Source organism: Heptranchias perlo, chromosome 1 (genome assembly GCF_035084215.1).
Source record: "Heptranchias perlo isolate sHepPer1 chromosome 1, sHepPer1.hap1, whole genome shotgun sequence".
NCBI lineage: Eukaryota > Metazoa > Chordata > Chondrichthyes > Hexanchiformes > Hexanchidae > Heptranchias > Heptranchias perlo.
This window is the reverse complement of record NC_090325.1, coordinates 35,382,442-35,401,983: the sequence shown is the minus strand read 5'-3', so window position 1 is coordinate 35,401,983 and position 19,542 is coordinate 35,382,442. Positions and strand designations below refer to the sequence as shown.

The 19,542-nt window shown below is 43.2% G+C and overlaps 1 protein-coding gene across 1 annotated transcript in view; it reads left to right on the top strand.

The window, feature by feature from the left end:
• The window catches only part of mbd2 (methyl-CpG binding domain protein 2), a 126,973-nt gene that overhangs the window by 72,050 nt on the left and 35,381 nt on the right, over window positions 1-19,542 (top strand). The window lies entirely within an intron of this gene.

Below are 19,542 nucleotides of genomic sequence, written 5' to 3'. Positions count from 1 at the left end.
AAAGGTAAAAGGCCACTGTGCAAATCGAGTAAGTTCCCTTAATATTTTTGTCCCTGGTTTTTGAACTTTCCTTCAATGTGAAAATTTTTTCTCAATCAGCTTTATGAATTTCCATAATATTGTCTCCTTTTCAAAGAGAATAAATCCAACTTCCTCATTGTTTTCTTATGGGGAGATATATATATACTTGGAACATGTATAAAACAGGCAATCAAAAGAATGAATGAGAAAACATTTATCCTTTTGAAAACTATATAATTAGAGGCTGCGCTCTCAGCAGACATACCCTTAAGAGAGAGACCATACTATTGTGGACTATTTCAGGAATTGGAATTTAGTCAAAATCAATGTACATCAGATTTGCATATTTGTGGGTTTGACTGCATTGCATAATCCGCACTGAAAGAAAATGCATCTGCTGTTATTGTGATAATTCAAAACTAATTGAGGTGCTTTTTTTCTTCTGTAATGGAGGGTAACAATTTTATTTTACTGTAACCTCAAGGGTGATTTCTATCTTTTAATTAAGAGAATTTTCTGTTGGAGAAAGAAGTCTGTCTGCAAGCAGGAAACCAAATGTCCTACTGCAAAATGCCTGGTATACTTTCATGCATATCTAATAGTTTCACTGGTTCAAACAAAGCTCTGTTCCATTATCTCATTCAAGGCAATTGCTCAGGATTGTCTTCACTGTCTTTTTTTTTGGATGTAGACTGAAATGTCTAAATCCTTCAATAGAATTTTAAACTGCATCATTCTAGTCCTGTTGGAACTTAAATACATAGCCAGTTCAGTTTTGTCCATGCATGATTTTACTTTTTCTCACGAATTTTCTCCCCGTTTCCCCCTCTCAAGGTGCTGAGTCCTTTCTAGGGTAGTTTCATGAGGTTTGGTCATCCATCAGTATCTCGCCAAGCAGCCATTATTTATGTGCAAACTTTGACTGGGATCAGTGGCAAACAATCCAACTGTGGTGACATCAGAGCTGAGCCTAATCCTACCCCCGCCTGACCTCCACATTCATCCAATTCCAGCAAGTGTCACTAGATAGCAAGTGTCACTAGATAGCAATGATGTGGAGATGCCGGTGATGGACTGGGGTTGACAATTGTAAACAATTTTACAACACCAAGTTATAGTCCAACAATTTTATTTGAAATTTACAAGCTTTCGGAGGCTTCCTCCTTCCTCAGGTAAATGTCAGGAACTCCTCGAAGCCTACACATTTATAAATCACAGAACAATACATGGTGATTACAGACAGTCTTTGCAACTGCCCGTAGATAGCAAGTGTCACTAGATAGCAAGTGTCACTAGATAGCAAGTGTCACTAGATAGCAAGTGTCACTAGATAGCAAGTGTCACTAGATAGCAAGTGTCACTAGATAGCAAGTGTCACTAGATAGCAAGTGTCACTAGATAGCAAGTGTCACTAGATAGCAATCAGCAGGAGCCCTGGATGCTTCCCCTCCCATCCACCAACCTAGGGACAACCAGGGCAGTTGTAGCTCCTGTACTGCATCACCTGCAGTGATCCGCTAACTCAGTATCAACTGGAGATCGAACCTGGAGACGTTCCTGGTCTATAACCTTACACAAAGATGTAATAGAAATACATCTAGAGATCAAAAACATAATAAAGAATAATCAGCACAGATTTCAAAAGGGAAGGTCTTGCTTGACCAACCTTATTGAATTCTTTAAAGAAGTAACAGAAAGGGTAGACAAAGGTAATGTAGTAGATGTAATATATTTGGATTTTCAAAAGGCTTTCGATAAGGTACCACATAGTAGACTCATGACTAAGGTCAGAGCATCTGGAGTCAGGGGATGAGTAACAGAATGGATAGAAGGCTGGCTACACAACAGAAAACAGTAGAGGTTAAAGTTAGTTACTCAGTCTGGCAAAAGGTGGGAAGTGGTATTCCACAAGGATTGGTGCTGGGACCATTGTTGTTCACCATTTACATAAACGATTTGGACTCAGGAGCTTTGAAGTGCAATTTCAAAATTTGCAGACGCCACCAAATTGGGGGGTACAGCTAATACTGAGGAGGACTACGACAAAATACAGGAAGACATTAATAAACTAGAAGATCGGGCTTGTAATTGGCAAATGAATTTCAATATCGATAAGTGTGAGATGGTACATTTTGGTAGGAAGAATAAGGGGGCCACATACATCTTGGAAAATAAGAGTCGAAATGGGATAAAGAGCAGAGGGATCTGTGGGTATGGATACATTAATCACTAAAAGTAGCGGCGCAGGTTAATAAGGCCATAAAAAAGCAAACAAAGCACTGGGATTCATTTCTAGAGAGAGAGAATTGAAAAGCAGATAAGTTATGTTAAACTTATATAGAACCTTGATTAGACCACACTTTGAGTACTGTGAACAGTTTTGGTCTCCATATTATAAAAAGAATATAAAGGCACTGGAGAAGGTGCAAAAAAGATTTACTAGGATGATATCAGATCTGAGAGGTTACACCTATCAGGAAAGATTGAACAGGCTAGGGCTGTTTTCTCTAGAAAAGGGAAGACTGAGGGTTGACCTGATAGACATCTTTAAGATTATGAAAGAATTTGATAGGTTAGACATAGAGAATATGTTTCCACTTGCGGGGGAGACCAGAACTAGGGGCCATAAATATAAGATAGTCACTAATAAACCCAATAGGGAATTCATGAGAAACTTCTTTACCCAGAGAGTGATTAGAATATGGCACTCGCCACCACAAGGCATAGAATCATAGAAGTTTACAACATGGAAACAGGCCCTTCGGCCCAACATTTCCATGTCGCCCAGTTTATACCACTAAGCTAGTCCCAATTGCCTGCACTTGGCCCATATCCCTCGATACCCATCTTACCCATGTAACTGTCCAAATGCTTTTTAAAAGACAAAATTGTACCCGCCTCTACTACTGCCTCTGGCAGCTCGTTCCAGACACTCACCACCCTTTGAGTGAAAAAATTGCCCCTCTGGACCCTTTTGTATTTCTCCCCTCTCACCTTAAATCTATGCCCCCTCGTTATAGACTCTCCTACCTTTGGGAAAAGATTTTGACTATCTACCTTATCTGTGCCCCTCATTATTTTATAGACTTCTATAAGATCACCCCTAAACCTCCTACTCTCCAGGGAAAAAAGTCCCAGTCTGTCTAACCTCTCCCTATAAGTCAAACCATCAAGTCCCGGTAGCATCCGAGTAAATCTTTTCTGCACTCGTTCTAGTTTAATAATATCCTTTCTATAATAGGGTGACCAGAACTGTACACAGTATTCCAAGTGTGGACTTACTAATTTCTTGTACAACTTCAACAAGACATCCCAACTCCTGTATTCAATGTTCTGACCAATGAAACCAAGCATGCCGAATGCCTTCTTCACCACCCTATCCACCTGTGACTCCACTTTCAAGGAGCTATGAACCTGTACTCCTAGATCTCTTTGTTCTATAACTCTCCCCAACGCCCTACCATTAACGGAGTAGGTCCTGGCCCGATTCGATCTACCAAAATGCATCACCTCACATTTATCTAAATTCAACTCCATCTGCCATTCATCGGCCCACTGGCCCACTGGCCCAATTTATCAAGATCCCGTTGCAATCCTAGATAACCTTCTTCACTGTCCACAATGCCACCAATCTTGGTGTCATCTGCAAACTTACTAACCATGCCTCCTAAATTCTCATCCAAATCATTAATATAAATAACAAATAACAGCGGACCCAGCACCGATCCCTGAGGCACACCGCTGGTCACAGGCCTCCAGTTTGAAAAAGGACCCTCTACAACCACCCTCTGTCTTCTGTCGTCAATCCAATTTTGTATCCAATTGGCTACCTCACCTTGGATCCCGTGAGATTTAACCTTATGTAACAACCTACCATGCGGTACCTTGTCAAAGGCTTTGCTAAAGTCCATGTAGACCACGTCTACTGCACAGCCCTCATCTATCTTCTTGGTTACCCCTTCAAAAAACTCAATCAAATTCATGAGACATGATTTTCCTCTCACAAAACCATGCTGACTGTTCCTAATCAGTCCCTGCCTCTCCAAATGCCTGCAGATCCTATCTCTCAGAATACCCTCTAACAACTTACCCACTACGGATGTCAGGCTCACCGGTCTGTAGTTCCCAGGCTTTTCCCTGCCTCCCTTCTTAAACAAAGGCACAACATTTGCTACCCTCCAATCTTCAGGTACCTCACCTGTAGCTGTCGATGATTCAAATATCTCTGCTAGGGGACCCGCAATTTCCTCCCTGACCTCCCATAACGTCCTGGGATACATTTCATCAGGTCCCGGAGATTTATCTACTTTGATGCGCGTTAAGACTTCCAGCACCTCCCTCTCTGTAATATGTACACTCCTCAAGACATCACTATTTATTTCCCCAAGTTCCCTAACATCCATGCCTTTCTCAACCGTAAATGCCGATGTGAAATATTCATTCAGGATCTCACCCATCTCTTGTGGTTCCGCACATAGATGACCTTGTTGATCCTTAAGAGGCCCTACTCTCTCCCTAGTTACTCTTTTGCCCTTTATGTATTTGTAGAAGCTCTTTGGATTCTCCTTTGCCTTATCTGCCAAAGCAATCTCATGTCCCCTTTTTGCCCTCCTGATTTCTCTCCTAACTCTACTCCGGCAATCTCTATACTCTTCAAGGGATTCACTTGATCCCAGCTGCCTATGCATGTCATATGCCTCCTTCTTCTTTTTGACTAGGGCCTCAATCTCCCGAGTCATCCACGGTTCCCTATTTCTACCAGCCTTGCCCTTCATTTTATAAGGAATGTGCTTACCCTGAACCCTGGTTAACACACTTTTGAAAGACTCCCACTTACCAGACGTCCCTTTGCCTGCCAACAGACTCTCCCAATCAACTTCTGAAAGTTCCTGTCTAATACCATCAAAATTGGCCTTTCCCCAATTTAGAATTCTACCTTTTGGGCCAGACCTATAGTTGAGGCGACTGGGTAGATGCATTTAAGGGGATGCTAGATAAACGTGGGAGAAAGGAATAGAAGGATATGTTGTTCGGGTTAGATGAAGAAGGGTGGGAGGAGGCTCATGTGGAGCATAAACACCAGCATGGACCTTTTGGGCCAAATGGTTTGTTTCTGTGCTGTACATTCTATGCAATATAGTTCAGCCACTGACTGGATAAACTCACTGAATCATCAGGGGAGCATTTATAAAGAATTATATATAGCAGAGAATGCATCTCATTTATCAGTGGAACTAAGATTTGCTGCCCCGGGGTGGTGGTCATTCAAGTTGGATGGCCAAAATAATAAACAAGATGAGAGCCTGGCATTAGGTCCTACTGCATTTGATAAGGAACCTGTAAAAGTCCCTTCCTAGCACCTGTTCATTAAAACTTTGTTGGAAAACACTATTATTCTACATATGGGCTTCTCCATTGTTATGGATAACTTGTACTGATGGCTGATTTGCCATCAGTACAAGTTATCCATAACAACCACACTTTCTTGGTTATAAAGTGCCACCAAATAGATTTTAAAACAGCTGGAAAATGAGATACTTGTGTGGATTAAGAGTTCTGTTATTTTTTTAATGTGCAGTTTGCCTCAGGGTGCTATGAAGGTAGGCAATGACTGCAGCAAATCAGGAGCCACTATGTTTTGCTGCAGTCATTGCCTGCTGCCATAGCATCCTGAGGCAGACTGCACTAATGTGTATGCACATTCAGGAGAACTCATTGCTGCAGCAGCAAGGCGCTGCCACCACTGGTCTATGGAGATTGCAGAATGGAAATCATGAGACTTGGCAGAGCTGCCAAACCTTTATCATGTTAGACAAAGTTCCAACCCATCAATCCCTTTGGTTAGAAATTGGATGCATGCTAATTATGAAACTGCATATTTGTTGCACAACTTGGGGTGAGGGAGAGAAGACTTGCATTTATATGTCCAGATAAGCATCAAAGCATAATGAATAATGTTTTGAAATGCAGTGACTGTTGTGTTTGTCAACATCTTGCGCATAATAAGATCCCACAAACAGCAAAGAAAGGATAAATTAATCTGTTTTTGGTGTTGGATGGATAGGGGAGGAATGTTGACCAAGATACACAGAGAGCTCCCTGCTCTTCTTTGGATAATATTGTAGGATCTTTACTGTTCCTCTGGCCAGCAGAACATGCAGTTTGAGGCTCAGTTTAAAGTCTTATCTGATGTACCAGTCCCTCAGTACTGCATTGAAGGGTCAGATTAGTATGTGTGCTTAAGTCTCGGTATTGGGCTTGAACCCATCACCTGAGTCTTAAGGTAAGAGTGGTACCAACTGATTCAAACTGAGGGAAAGGTCTAATTGTAAAGTGGAGGAACAGAAATGGGATTAAGATAAAGTACAAGTTCTAAACATTGCAGTTGAGCAGCAAGTTGTAGGAAGCTGAAATCACACAAGAATGAACTTGATCCAACCCTGAGAGGTTTGCTTCCAACTTCCTGCCATGTTGCAGCAGATCTGACAGCCACTTAGCTTTTGCAAATATCAAGTTAAAGAAAGGTCAAAGGCTGGGTATTCTTTGGCGAGTAACTCACTTCCTGACTCCCCAAAGCCTTTCCACCATCTACAAGGCACAAGTCAGGAGTGTGACGGAATACTCTCCACTTGCCTGGATGAGTGCAGCTCCAACAACACTCAAGAAACTCGACACCATCCAGGAAAAAGCAGCCCGCTTGATTGACACCCCATCCACCACCCTAAACATTCACTCCCTTCACCACCGGTGCACTGTGGCTGCAGTGTGTACCATCCACAGGATGCACTGCAGCAACTTGTCAAGGCTTCTTCGACAGCACCTCCCAAACCCACGACCTCTACCACCTAGAAGGATAAGGGCAGCAGGCATATGGGAACAACACCACCTGCACGTTCCCCTCCAAGTCACACACCATCCCGACTTGGAACTATATCGCCGTTCCTTCATCGTCACTGGGTCAAAATCCTGGAACTCCCTAACAGCACTGTGGGAGAACCTTCACCACACTGACTGCAGTGGTTCAAGAAGGCGGCTCACCACCACCTTCTCAAGGACAATTAAGGATGGGCAATAAATTCTGGCCTCGCCAGCAATGCCCACATGTCATGAATGAAAAAAAAATGCTTGCACCTTTTCAGTATATAGAACAAAAATTAAGTCTGTTATCTTTAATTATCTCTGTGGCATTCAGGTATTTTATATTTGAATTTTCTAAATGATCATGGGCTTTTGCCATTTTCTTCTAATAACCCTGATGCTTAGAGAATTATAAACTTCTGGATAAGAAAAGGCACAGTCATATACAGGTCATTATAAAGGGAAGAATGTTTTTAAACATATATTTGGCTATTCCTGGAGCAGAAGCTTTTGTTAATAGACTTTAGCCAATGGTTTACACTGGTGATCAATAACAAATGGGTATAAACCCAGGATTAGTACTAGACACATCAAGAGGCAGGTGAGGATTATTTTCTTGCAAAAGGTTATTAGGAATAGTTTGCACCAAGTGACTATTGAAGCCGGATCAATCAGAGCAGTTAAGGAGAATTAGATGAACATTTGAAGATACTAAAGGGAAAGAACAGGGAAATGGGACTGCAGTAGATAACTCTGGTGGAGGCACTAGACTGGCACAGGCTCGATGGGCTGAATGGCTGCTTTCTGTACCGAAACCTCTAGAATGCTGAGAGTTTTCATTTACAGGCTGATGTAATTTTAGACTCATGCATGACAGGCATAATGTGTGATACTGGCATTGCTGTTGGAAAGATTGGCCAAATATTTGATTAAATTATGAATATTGTGTGCCTATGATTGTATCAATTAATTTTCTTTCAAATGGTCCATGGCTGATGACAGTAAATGTTAGGGTGAAAGTGTTGAAATCTAGATAGGAATTCCACATGTACTGCACCATGCTGTGTAATAGAATGAAAATTGTAGCCTGCCTGCCTACCTGATTTTATTTTTTAATGTTGTTTATACCAGAAGAGGATTATTCAGTTCTCCATCTATTGCAGACTTGCAACAATCTGTGAGTGGAGCAAACTGCATGAAATCTGTGCATGGAATAATCTCCATGCTTAAACTGTCCCAACAGTCTGTCAAGCGATGCATTTAATGCATTTTTTAAACTCTAATTTTGTTGTCATTTTGGTGCCCACAAGATTGGTAGCTCACACGTGGAATATTCAATATAATTCACAAGTTTGAAGTAACACATTGTGGTAAGCAGTTACATGCTATATTCTGGGTCTCTAATGATTTGTTGTACAGCAACATTTTGTCATTGATGGATCCTACATATTTTTTCCTACTCTCCTAGTTTTCTTCTCTCCTCTCCTGAAGGTGCTTGATTTGTACTGTGGTAGGATTCATGGGTACCAGCAACGCTCTGGTATCAAGGGCCATTCATCTTGTGAGTCTCGATGTACAACAGCTGAGCTTGATCCTAGCCTCACCCAACATCTGCATAAGTACTTTCCAGAGAAGTCACTGGACAAAGATCAGGAGCAGGAATTCTGGTAGGCTTAATTTCTCCTGCCTCCTTAGCCCACAGACACTGAGACCAATTGTAGTGTTTCAGCTGTTGCACTGGCTTAAGTCAGATAACCTTAGGAAGTACAAATGACATCTGTTTTTTAAAAAAATTCTCAAGATATGGGCAACACTGGCAAAGCTGCACATATTACCCATCCTCTAGTTGCCCCAACAAGGTGATAGTGGGTCATCTTGAACTGGTGCAGTCCTTGTGCTGACCCCACAAAGATGTCAAAGAAATAACTTGCATTTATATAGTGCCTTTCACATCCTCGGGATGTCCCAGAGTGCTTCACAGTCAATGAATTACTTTTGAAGTGTAGTCACTCTTGTTTTGTAGGCGAATGTGGCAGCCAATTTGTACACAGCAAAGTCCTGCAAACAGCAAATGAATTGAATGACCAAATAGTCTGTTCTTGTTGGTTGAAGTATAAATGTTAGCCAGGACACCGGGAGAATCTGCTGCACTTGGTATAGTGCCGTGGAATCTGATTACCCACCTGAGGGAACAGATGTGGCTTCGATTTAATATCTATTCGATAGACGGTACCTCCGATATTGATACTGAAGATTATGTGCTGCATTTTCTGGAGTGGGGCTTGAACCCACGACCTTCTGACTCTGAGGTGAATCTGCTACCAACTGAGTGATGGTAGGGAACTCCAGGATTTTAACCTGGCAACGTTGGAGGAATGGCAGGAAAGTCAGGATGGTTTATGACATGGAGGAGAAGTCGGAGGTGATACTCCCGTGATCTTGCTACACTCGTCCTCAGTGGTAGAGATGCACCAAGCCAACTTCATCCCATTACTGGACCTCAGACCTTAAGTTTGGACCTGCATATCATTTCCTCCCTGTCCTTTTTTTGCAACCAGGACATGTCCCCTAACCTCTGCCATACCTATGTAACTTGAAATACCTCTGTCCTTTCACAAGCATATTTTGTTTGCTGCTCAGGACCTAAGCTGATGAATTAATCTTCCTTTTTTTTCTCTTGGAGGGCCCCCCGCCTTGGCCCTTCTCTCCCAGCTCTTCCCCTTCGTCATTTCACCTTTCATTTCTCCCCTCTTGGGCACATTGCCTATTCCACCCTGTTGCTATTCCTCTGCCTTCCTACTCTCCTCCTGTTGTTCCAGGCTTATATCCCCCTTGACTAGGCACACAGCTGCCTTCTGTGCATCTCGGCATTTTCCAACCGGCTCATCAAGGCACTCATAACTACTTGCTTGCGAGCAGCAACCCCAGCTGCATATCCTCCGCTCCCCAATCTTCCACGCAGCACACCTGCTGGGAGCCAACCTCCTTCCCATCCCATTCACCCGCCCAGCACTCCCCCTTGGATTCTGCCAACAGATCAACAATCACCACCCCTCTCTGCATTTTCCTCCCTCATTCACTTATGAGCAAAGCCCTTGCTGTACATGACCTTATTGTGCACGAATGCATTGACATCATGGCTTTGACGGAAACTTGGCTCACAGGTGGTGATACCTTGCCCCTGACTTAAGCTTCCCCATCTGTCTATACTTTCCACCATCTGCCCCACACAAACCATTACAATGTGACCCGTATCACCAAATCACACCTTGGCTTCTTCCTCCTACTCTGCTGGCAACTTTTCCTGCTTCAGGCTTCTCACTTTGTCCATCCCTCTTGCCTCTCTTTTTAAAAAATCCTCATTTTCTCCCCTCCCGGTCTCCAGTTCCATTCTAAGTTTCTCACTGCGATATCCTCTTCTGTTCCTTCCACAGCCTTTGCACTGAGAAACTCATCATCCTCTGTGATTTGTCTCCATCTCAACTCACCTTGCCCCCTCTCCTGCCATTTCACTGACCTCCTATCCTCCATAAACCTCTTCCTCCGTATAAACTGTCCAACCCATATTCACTGACACCCTCTTAACCGTGCCTTCTCACGTGGCCTCTCTACTCCCGTGGCCTTGAGAGCAGACAAGGCCACCTCCGACCAATTCAAGCATCCCCTACCATCCACATCCCCAACCTCCTTCCAACCCCACTTCATTCTGCATCCACACCTGTCCCATTTCAAGCTGCCAACTGCCTTGCCTTTGGCCCTCCTTTCACCACAATATTTCTGCAGCTGTAAATCTGCTCAACTACTCCCTCTCCTCCACCTTTAATGCCCTTGTCCCCAGCCAAAGTTTTACTCTCTCCGATCCTAGTCTCCGGTATGGACCCCCACCATCGCTCTTTCAAGTCTAAGGGGCGTAGATATGAATGTATCTAGTGCACAACTGGTTTAAGACATCGATCATCAGATCTGGCTGGACCACATTAAGCTTTACAGGACCTCACTCTCCCGTGCCAAACTGCTCACTGCTTCAGGATTATCCATGGCTTCTTTTCTCCAGTACCAACTGTCTCTTTAAACCCCTCTCCCCTGTCCTCTCTAGCCTCCTGTCCAACAACATGTGAGGAGTTCATGGATGACTTTATCAGTAAGATTGGGACCATTCGTTCAGCTGCCTCTGCTGCTGACCCCCTTCCCATTGCCCACCAAACTAAACTTCTACCAGGCTCTCCTTGCCTTAGCATCATTCTCTAGTTTCTCCCTTATTTCTCCTCATACCCTCTCCAAGTACATCTTATGACCTCCTGCGCCCTTGACCCCATTCTGAAGAAACTGCTGACCATCCAGCTTCCCTTCCTTGGCCCACTGTTAGCAGACATCGCAAATGATTCCTTCTCCTCAGGTACTGTTCCTCCCCCCCTTTCAAAATTGTTGTCATCACTCTTTTTTAAAAAAAAACCCAACCTCTATGTTCTTGCAAATTATGGCCCCATCTGCACACTCCCTTTCCTCTTAAATCTTTGTGCTGTCGCTTCCCAAATCTATGCCCATCTTTCCTGTGAGGGAGTAGTTGAGCAGATTTACAGCTGCAGAGTGAAAGAGCTATAGTGATAGGGGACTCAATTGTAAGGGGAATGGACAGGCGTTTCTGCGGCTGCAAGGATCAAGGACGTCTCGGAGCGGCTACAGAACATTTTGGAGGGGGAGGGCGAACAGCCAGCTGTCGTGGTGCACATAGGCACCAACGATATAGGTAAAAAAGGGGATGAGGTCCTAAAAGCAGAATATAGGGAGTTAGGAGGTAAATTAAAAAATAGGACCTCAAAGGTAGTAATCTCAGGATTGCTGCCAGTGCCACGTGCTAGTCAGAGTAGAAATAGGAGGATATTTCAAATGAATACGTGGCTAGAGGAATGGTGCAAGGGGGAGGGATTCAAATTCCTGGGACATGGAAACGGTTCTGGGGGAGGTGGGACCAGTACAAACCGGATGGTCTGCACCTGGGCAGGGCCGGGACCGCTGTCCTAGGAGGAGTGTTTGCTAGTGCTGTTGGGGAGGGTTTAAACTAAAGTGGCAGGGGGTTGGGAACCTGAGCAGGGAGAGAGAGGAAAGCGTAACAGGAAGGGACAGAAGGTATGGAGTAATTAGGTAAAGTGTTAAAAAAGGAAAAAGCAGGAACTAAGCGTCACAAAACAGATTTGAAAGTTCTTTATCTGAATGCACGTAGCATTCGTAACAAAATGGACGAGTTAACGGCACAAATAACTACGTATGGGTATGATCTTGTGGCCATTACAGAAACATGGCTGCAGGGTGACAACGACTGGGAATTAAATATGCCAGGGTATTTAACAATCAGGAAGGACAGGCAGGAAGGAAGGGGAGGTGGGGTGGCTATGTTAATAAAGGAAGGAATCACTGTAATACAGATAAATGATATTGGGACAAAGCATCAAGATAATGAAACAGTTTGGGTGGAGATAAGGAATAATAAGGGGAAAAAAACATTAGTGGGCGTAGTATATAGGCCTCCTAATAGTTGCAACTCTGCTGGAAGAAGTATTAATCAGGAAGTAGTCGGGGCATGTAATAAGGGAACAGCCATAATTATGGGGGATTTTAATTATCATATTAACTGGACAAATCAAATTGGGCAGAGCAGCCTTGAGGACGAGTTCATTGAGTGCATCAGGGATGGATTTCTTGAGCAGTATGTAACTGATCCTACAAGGGGGCAGGCAACCTTGGACCTGGTCCTGTGTAATGAGTCAGGATTAATTAATAATGTCCTAGTTAAGGATCCCCTTGGAACGAGCGACCACAACATGGTTGAATTCCATATCCAATTAGAGGGTGAGAAGGTTGATTCTCAAACAAGCATACTGAGCTTGAATAAAGGAGACTATGATGGTATGAGAGCGGAATTGATTAAAGTGGACTGGGAAAATAGATTAAAGGGTAAGACGGTACATGAGCAGTGGTGTTCATTTAGGGAGTTATTTTACAACTTTCAAAATAAATATATTCCACTGAGGAAAAAAGGGTGTAAAAGAAATGACAGCCATCCGTGGCTAAGTAAAGAAATCAAGGATAGTATCCGACTAAAAACAAGGACATATAAGGTAGCCAAACTTAGTGGGAGGATAGAAGATTGGGAATTCTTCAAAAGACAGCAAAAAGTAACTAAAGGATTGATTAAGAAAGGGAAGTTAGATTATGAAAAGAAATTAGCAAAAAATATAAAAACAGATAGCAAGAGTTTCTATAGTTATATAAAAAGAAAAAGGGTGGCTAAGGCAAACGTAGGTCCCTTAGAGGATGAGACCGGGAAATTAATGGTGGGAAACATGGAGATGGCAAAAATGCTGAACAAATATTTTGTTTCAGTCCAACACTGGACAAACAGGGGACTCTACGGGGGGAGGAGCTAAATACGATTAAAATCACTCAGGAGATGGTACTCAGTAAAATAATGGGACTCAAAGCGGATAAATCCCCTGGACCTGATGGCTTCCATCCTAGGGTCTTGAGGGAAGTGGCAGTGGGGATTGTGGATGCTTTGGTGATAGTTTTCCAAAATTCCCTGGACTCAGGAGAGGTCCCGGCAGATTGGAAAACTGCTAATGTAACACCGTTATTTAAAAAGGGTAGTAGGCAGAAGGCTGGAAATTATAGGCCAGTTAGCTTAACATCTGTGGTGGGTAAAATTTTGGAGTCTATTATTAAGGAGACAGTAACGGAACATTTAGATAAGCATAATTTAATAGGACAAAGTCAGCATGGCTTTATGAAGGGGAAGTCATGTCTGACAAATTTGCTTGAGTTCTTTGAGGATATAACGTACAGGGTGGATAAAGGGGAACCAGTGGACATAGTGTATTTAGACTTCCAGAAGGCATTCGACAAAGTGCCACATAAAAGATTATTACTTAAGATAAAAAATCACGGGATTGGGGGTAATATTCTGGCATGGGTGGAGGATTGGTTATCGAACAGGAAGCAGAGAGTTGGGATAAATGGTTCATTTTCGGACTGGCAACCAGTAACCAGTGGTGTTCCACAGGGGTCGGTGCTGGGTCCCCAACTCTTTACAATCTATATTAACGATTTGGAGGAGGGGACCGAGTGCAACATATCAAAATTTGCAGATGATACAAAGATGGGAGGGAAAGTAGAGAGTGAGGAGGACATAAAAAACCTGCAAGGGGATATAGACAGGCTGGGTGAGTGGGCGGAGATTTGGCAGATGCAATATAATATTGGAAAATGTGAGGTTATGCACTTTGGCAGGAAAAATCAGAGAGCAAGTTATTTTCTTAATGGCGAGAGACTGGAAAGTACTGCAGTACAAAGGGATCTGGGGGTCCTAGTGCAAGAAAATCAAAAAGTTGGTATGCAGGTGCAGCAGGTGATCAAGAAAGCCAACGGAATGTTGGCGTTTATTGCTAGGGGGATAGAATATAAAAACAGGGAGGTTTTGCTGCAGTTATATAAGGTATTGGTGAGACCGCACCTGGAATACTGCATACAGTTTTGGTCTCCATACTTAAGAAAAGACATACTTGCTCTCGAGGCAGTACAAAGAAGGTTCACTCGGTTAATCCCGGGGATGAGGGGGCGGACATATGAGGAGAGGTTGAGTAGATTGGGACTCTACTCATTGGAGTTCAGAAGAATGAGAGGCGATCTTATTGAAACATATAAGATTGTGAAGGGGCTTGATCGGGTGGATGCAGTAAGGATGTTCCCAAAGATGGGTGAAACTAGAACTAGGGGGCATAATCTTAGAATAAGGGGCTGCTCTTTCAAAACTGAGATGAGGAGAAACTTCTTCACTCAGAGGGTGGTAGGTCTGTGGAATTTGCTGCCCCAGGAAGCTGTGGAAACTACATCATTAGATAAATTTAAAACAGAAATAGACAGTTTTCTAGAAGTAAAGGGAATTAGGGGTTATGGGGAGCGGGCAGGAAATTGGACATGAAGCTGAGTTCGGATCGGTCAATGCCCTGTGGGTGGCGCAGAGGGCCCAGGGGCTGTGTGGCCGGGTCCTGCTCCTACTTCTTGTGTTCTTTAGATTTGTGGTTGGGATCAGATCAGCCATGATCTTATTGAATGGCGGAGCAGGCTCGAGGGGCCGATTGGCCTACTCCTGCTCCAATTTCTTATGTTCTTATGTACATGTTTGAACTTCTCCAATCAGGTTTCTGCCCCAGCCATAGCATGGAAATGGCCCTAATCAGAGTCACAAATGACATCTTTTGTGACTGTGACCATGGTGCATTTGCCATCCTCATCCTCTCTGCAGCCTGTGACACAGTCAACCACACCATCCCCCTCCTCCAATGCTTTCTCCATTGCCCAGAGCCAGAGCATCACCAGCAACAGCTTCTCTTTCTGCCCCACACTGTTAACTCTGGGGTTCTCCAAGGATCTATCTTTGGCCCCCTCTTCTTCATCTACATATTACCTTTGGCGACATTATCAGAGGACATGGAGTCTGCTTCCACGTGTACGCTAATAATACGTAGCTCTAACACTCCACCACCTCTATCGGACCTTCCACTGCCTCTGTTGTCAACTGCTGGTTTGACATCCAGTCTTGGATGAGCTGCAATTTTCTCTGGTTAAACGTTGGGAAGACAGAAGCCATTTTCTTCGGCCCTTCACAAACTTTGTACCTTTACCACTGATTCCATCCGCCTCCCCATTGTCTCAAGTTGAACTAGGCTGTTTGCAACCTCAGTGTCCTATTCAACCCTGAACTGAGCTTTTGGCCCCATATCTTCTCCAATACAAAGACTGCCTACTTTCTCTTCTATAACGTTGCCCACCTCTGCTCCTGCCTCAACTGATCTGCTCATCCATGACTTTGTCATCTCCAGACTTGACTATTCCAATGCTCTCCTGGCCGGCCTTCACTCTCCACCTTCGATCTCATCCAAATCTCTGCTGTCTGTATCCTAACTCGCACCAAGTCCTGCTCACCCATCACTCCTATCTTTGCTGACCTACATTGACTTGTGGTCCCCCAACACCTCCAATTTAAAATTCTCTTTCTTGTGATTAAAGCCCTTCAATATTTTTTAAAAATTTGTTCATGGGATGTGGGCGTCGCTGGCAAGGCCAGCATTTATTGCTCATCCCTAATTGCCCTTGAGAAGGTGGTGGTGAGCCGCCACCTTGAGCCGCTGCAGTCCGTCTGGTGAAGGTTCTCCCACAGTGCTGTTAGGAAGGGAGTTCCAGGATTTTGACCCAGAAGGAACGGCGATATATTTCCAAGACTGGATGGTGTGTGACTTGGAGGGGAACGTGCAGGTGGTGTTGTTCCCACGTGCCTGCTGCCCTTGCCCTTCTAGGTGGTAGAGGTCGTGGGTTTGGGAGGTGCTGTCGAAGAAGCCTTGGCGAGTTGCTGCAGTGCATCCTGTGGATGGTACACACTGTAGCCACAGTGCGCCGGTGGTGAAGGGAATGGATGTTTAGGGTGCTGGATGGGGTGCCAATCAAGCGGGATCATACCCTACCCCATCTCTGTAACCTCCTCTAGCCCTACCACCCTTCAGTACTCTCCGTTCCACCAACTCTGGCCTCTTGTGCATCACCTCTTCGCCTCACGATTGGCAGCGGTGCCTTCAGCCACTTAGAATTTAGTGCCCTGGAACTAGCTCCGTAAACCTCGCTTTCTTCCTTTAAAACTTTCTTTAAAACCCAACACTTTGAACAAGCTCAGTGTCTATTTTTGTCTGATTACACCTCTTTGAAGCTCCTTGGAACATTTCTCTACCTTTAAGGAGCTATGTAAATGCAAGTTGTTATAGAGATCACAAAGCTGGGAGGTACTGTCAAAGTAAGCTTGGCGAGTTGCCGCAGTGCATCCAATAGATAGTTTTATTATCAGACGAATTGTGAATGAGTATTGTAGAATTGTCAGTGATAACCCCACTCCTGACGTTATGGTGGAAGGAAAGTTTTTGATGCAGCTCCAGATTGGGCTGAGGAATCGGCCCTGAATCCAGAACACAAGTACCGCAATTGCTTAATGGAGAATTAATTTTCTGTACCAGTCAAGGATTCTTAATAACAAATATGTAATATTGACATTTTCTTGAGGATGGAATTTCCATTTTTTTAAGGATTCAAGTATTTGTTTGAATTTGATAATGCTTTCCTGAAACGCTAGAAGTATAAGTATGGAGTTCTGACTTGTTATTCTATAGGCTTTACACAACTACAAAAAGCCAATGGTTATTGCTGCTCTGTGTCCTGTGGTTTAAGTTTAAAATGTGTAAAGGTTTGCATTGTACAAACTAAGGATAGCAATAGAGATGTACATGCTGTGTATAAAATCCATGTTAATCAGAGAGCATTTTTTTCCTCCTTTCTAAGTCTTGATCATAATGCTGGCTTAAGTTCCAAATAGATGAATTTAAACTTTTTGCTAGAAAAATGTTTTTTGCAGCTTTTAAAATTTCTAGGTTTTTGGTCACACAAAAATGCTGAATCAGTGAAAAATATAATTTTCTACATTTTTAAATTTTATAGTTTACTCTGTCTGTCTGTCTCTCTACCTCCACCCCCAATATTTTAAAATAAATAGTTCCAGTATTGAGTGGGCAGCCAGTGATTTACTCCAAATGGCAATCTGGGAGACTTGGTCAGTGAACTTTTTTCTTTCCTTGGACAATCCCTAATGCCCCAGTCGAGATTGTGAAGTTGCCATTTAAAAGCCTTGACTATAAATCAGCATTCTGACACAACCCCAGCTATCCTGTAACTTGAGTGCCTAACTAGGGCCAGTTTTGTCCTGTGATCTTTAAATTCAATCAGCTGAGTTCAGTTCGATTTGAACTCTGATTCTAAAAAAAGACCAATATCTAATCCCTTGCACCACCTAGTCCTTCTTGCAATGTTCTAATTGCAAAAAAATGATGCATTATAGTTGTATAAATGTACAGATCATAATCAACATTTGTGATATTGGGAAGCAACATTCATTTTTACAAAATGTGATTTTGTCTTTTGGGTTGAAATCCATGACTGTTTATATAACTAGTGTAGCATTTTGTAAAAGTGACATGAGGTAGCTAGACCTAGCCAAGCTCATTTTAAGCAGCACTATATGGAGAATAAAATTAAAAGGATTTAATACCAATTGAGAATAAATTGACTGTACAAAAAGCAATTTACAAATAGTTCTCAGATTTTAAATGTTCCACCAAATTAAATGATGGTGCTTAAGTTTGGTTAATGTTAATCATTAAGGTAAATGAAAATTGCAAAATAATATAATTGGGATGTTGCAAAGCAGGGCAGGGAGATAACTGGACCCTGGGGAGGGGGGTAAAGAGAAGAGCAGAGGAGAGGGGGGTAAGGTGGCGGGATGGGGGCAAGGAGGCGTTAGAAAAGATAAAATTATACTCTAATCTATTCTGCACAAATCAAGGCTGAATCAAGGGTTAAACAAGTCAAAAATGAGTACCTACATCAGTTTGTCTTGCCCAGGGTACGTAATGAGTTTCATGCTTATATTGGGTCTCATTTGTTTATATGACATGTATATAAAAATGAAAAAACTGGATCCTGTCAAATCCTAGCTTTCACTGAAGGTATTGTCACCATTTTGGCTTTCCCTGCTGGGGAAGCAGCTCGTCTCGTGTGTGACTCTGATCCTTAACTCTGCTGTGATCCCTGGCCTCCATGATCCATACTCCCTTTGTCCTGCTTACCTATGCCGTTTCCCTGGGAACTTTCCTTCCAGTGATCCTTCTTTGTAATGGCGACGCCATGGCTGAATCTTTTAGAATGGGTTAATACTTCTAGAGCACTTAGTCATTGTTACGCAAATATGCGCTATTTCTCAATGTTAAATGTCACATATTAGCTGCAGAGTAACAGCAGTTGAATTTTTTAAATTGGGAATTAGTACAAAAAAATACTTTGTATGCCTTGATCACCGAGCTTTAATGAATTTTAATGAATAGCAGCCAATACTATAGGGTGGCAACTTCTACAAATTGCGACACCCTCTGCACTGTACAAGTCATGGGTCTCACCCCACCCCAATGAAATCAAATTTCAGATCTCAGCAGGTTTGTAGAATGTAGTCTGAAACTCGAGCTGGAGACTGGAGCTCAGGCTACTGCCACACCACACTAACTGAGAACCAAATAAGGGCTAGGGTATCAGGCAAGCTGAGATGCTGCCCCCCACCACCATTCACAGAATTGCTTCCTTGCCTCTGTCCTGCTGCCATGCCCCCCTCTCCTCTGCTCTTCTCTTTACCCCACTTCCCTGCTTCATACAGTTACAGCTGGCGGTCCAGCCGAGGAGGGGCCCAGAAGATTTGTTCATTTATTTTGTGGGGCCGAGAACCGCAGAGCTCCTCCTGGCTCCACAAAATAAGCTGGTCCGCTGCCACCACATCTGTCGTTTTCTGCCTGCAGCCTGCCGGCCGTAAGCTAATGAGGCCTGGCCGTCAAAACGGAAGAAAATCTACCCATCGAAATGGGTTCAAAAGACAATTGAATTTGTTTTTTGGCGAGAGGAAGGGAATCGAGTGATGTGAAAAGGCGTTAAGGTGGGCTTGAGATCTATCAAAAAGGATCATGCTGGTTCACTTCAATTACTTTTTTCTTTATTTACAAAAATTCTTTCTTTCCAAGTATTTAAAAT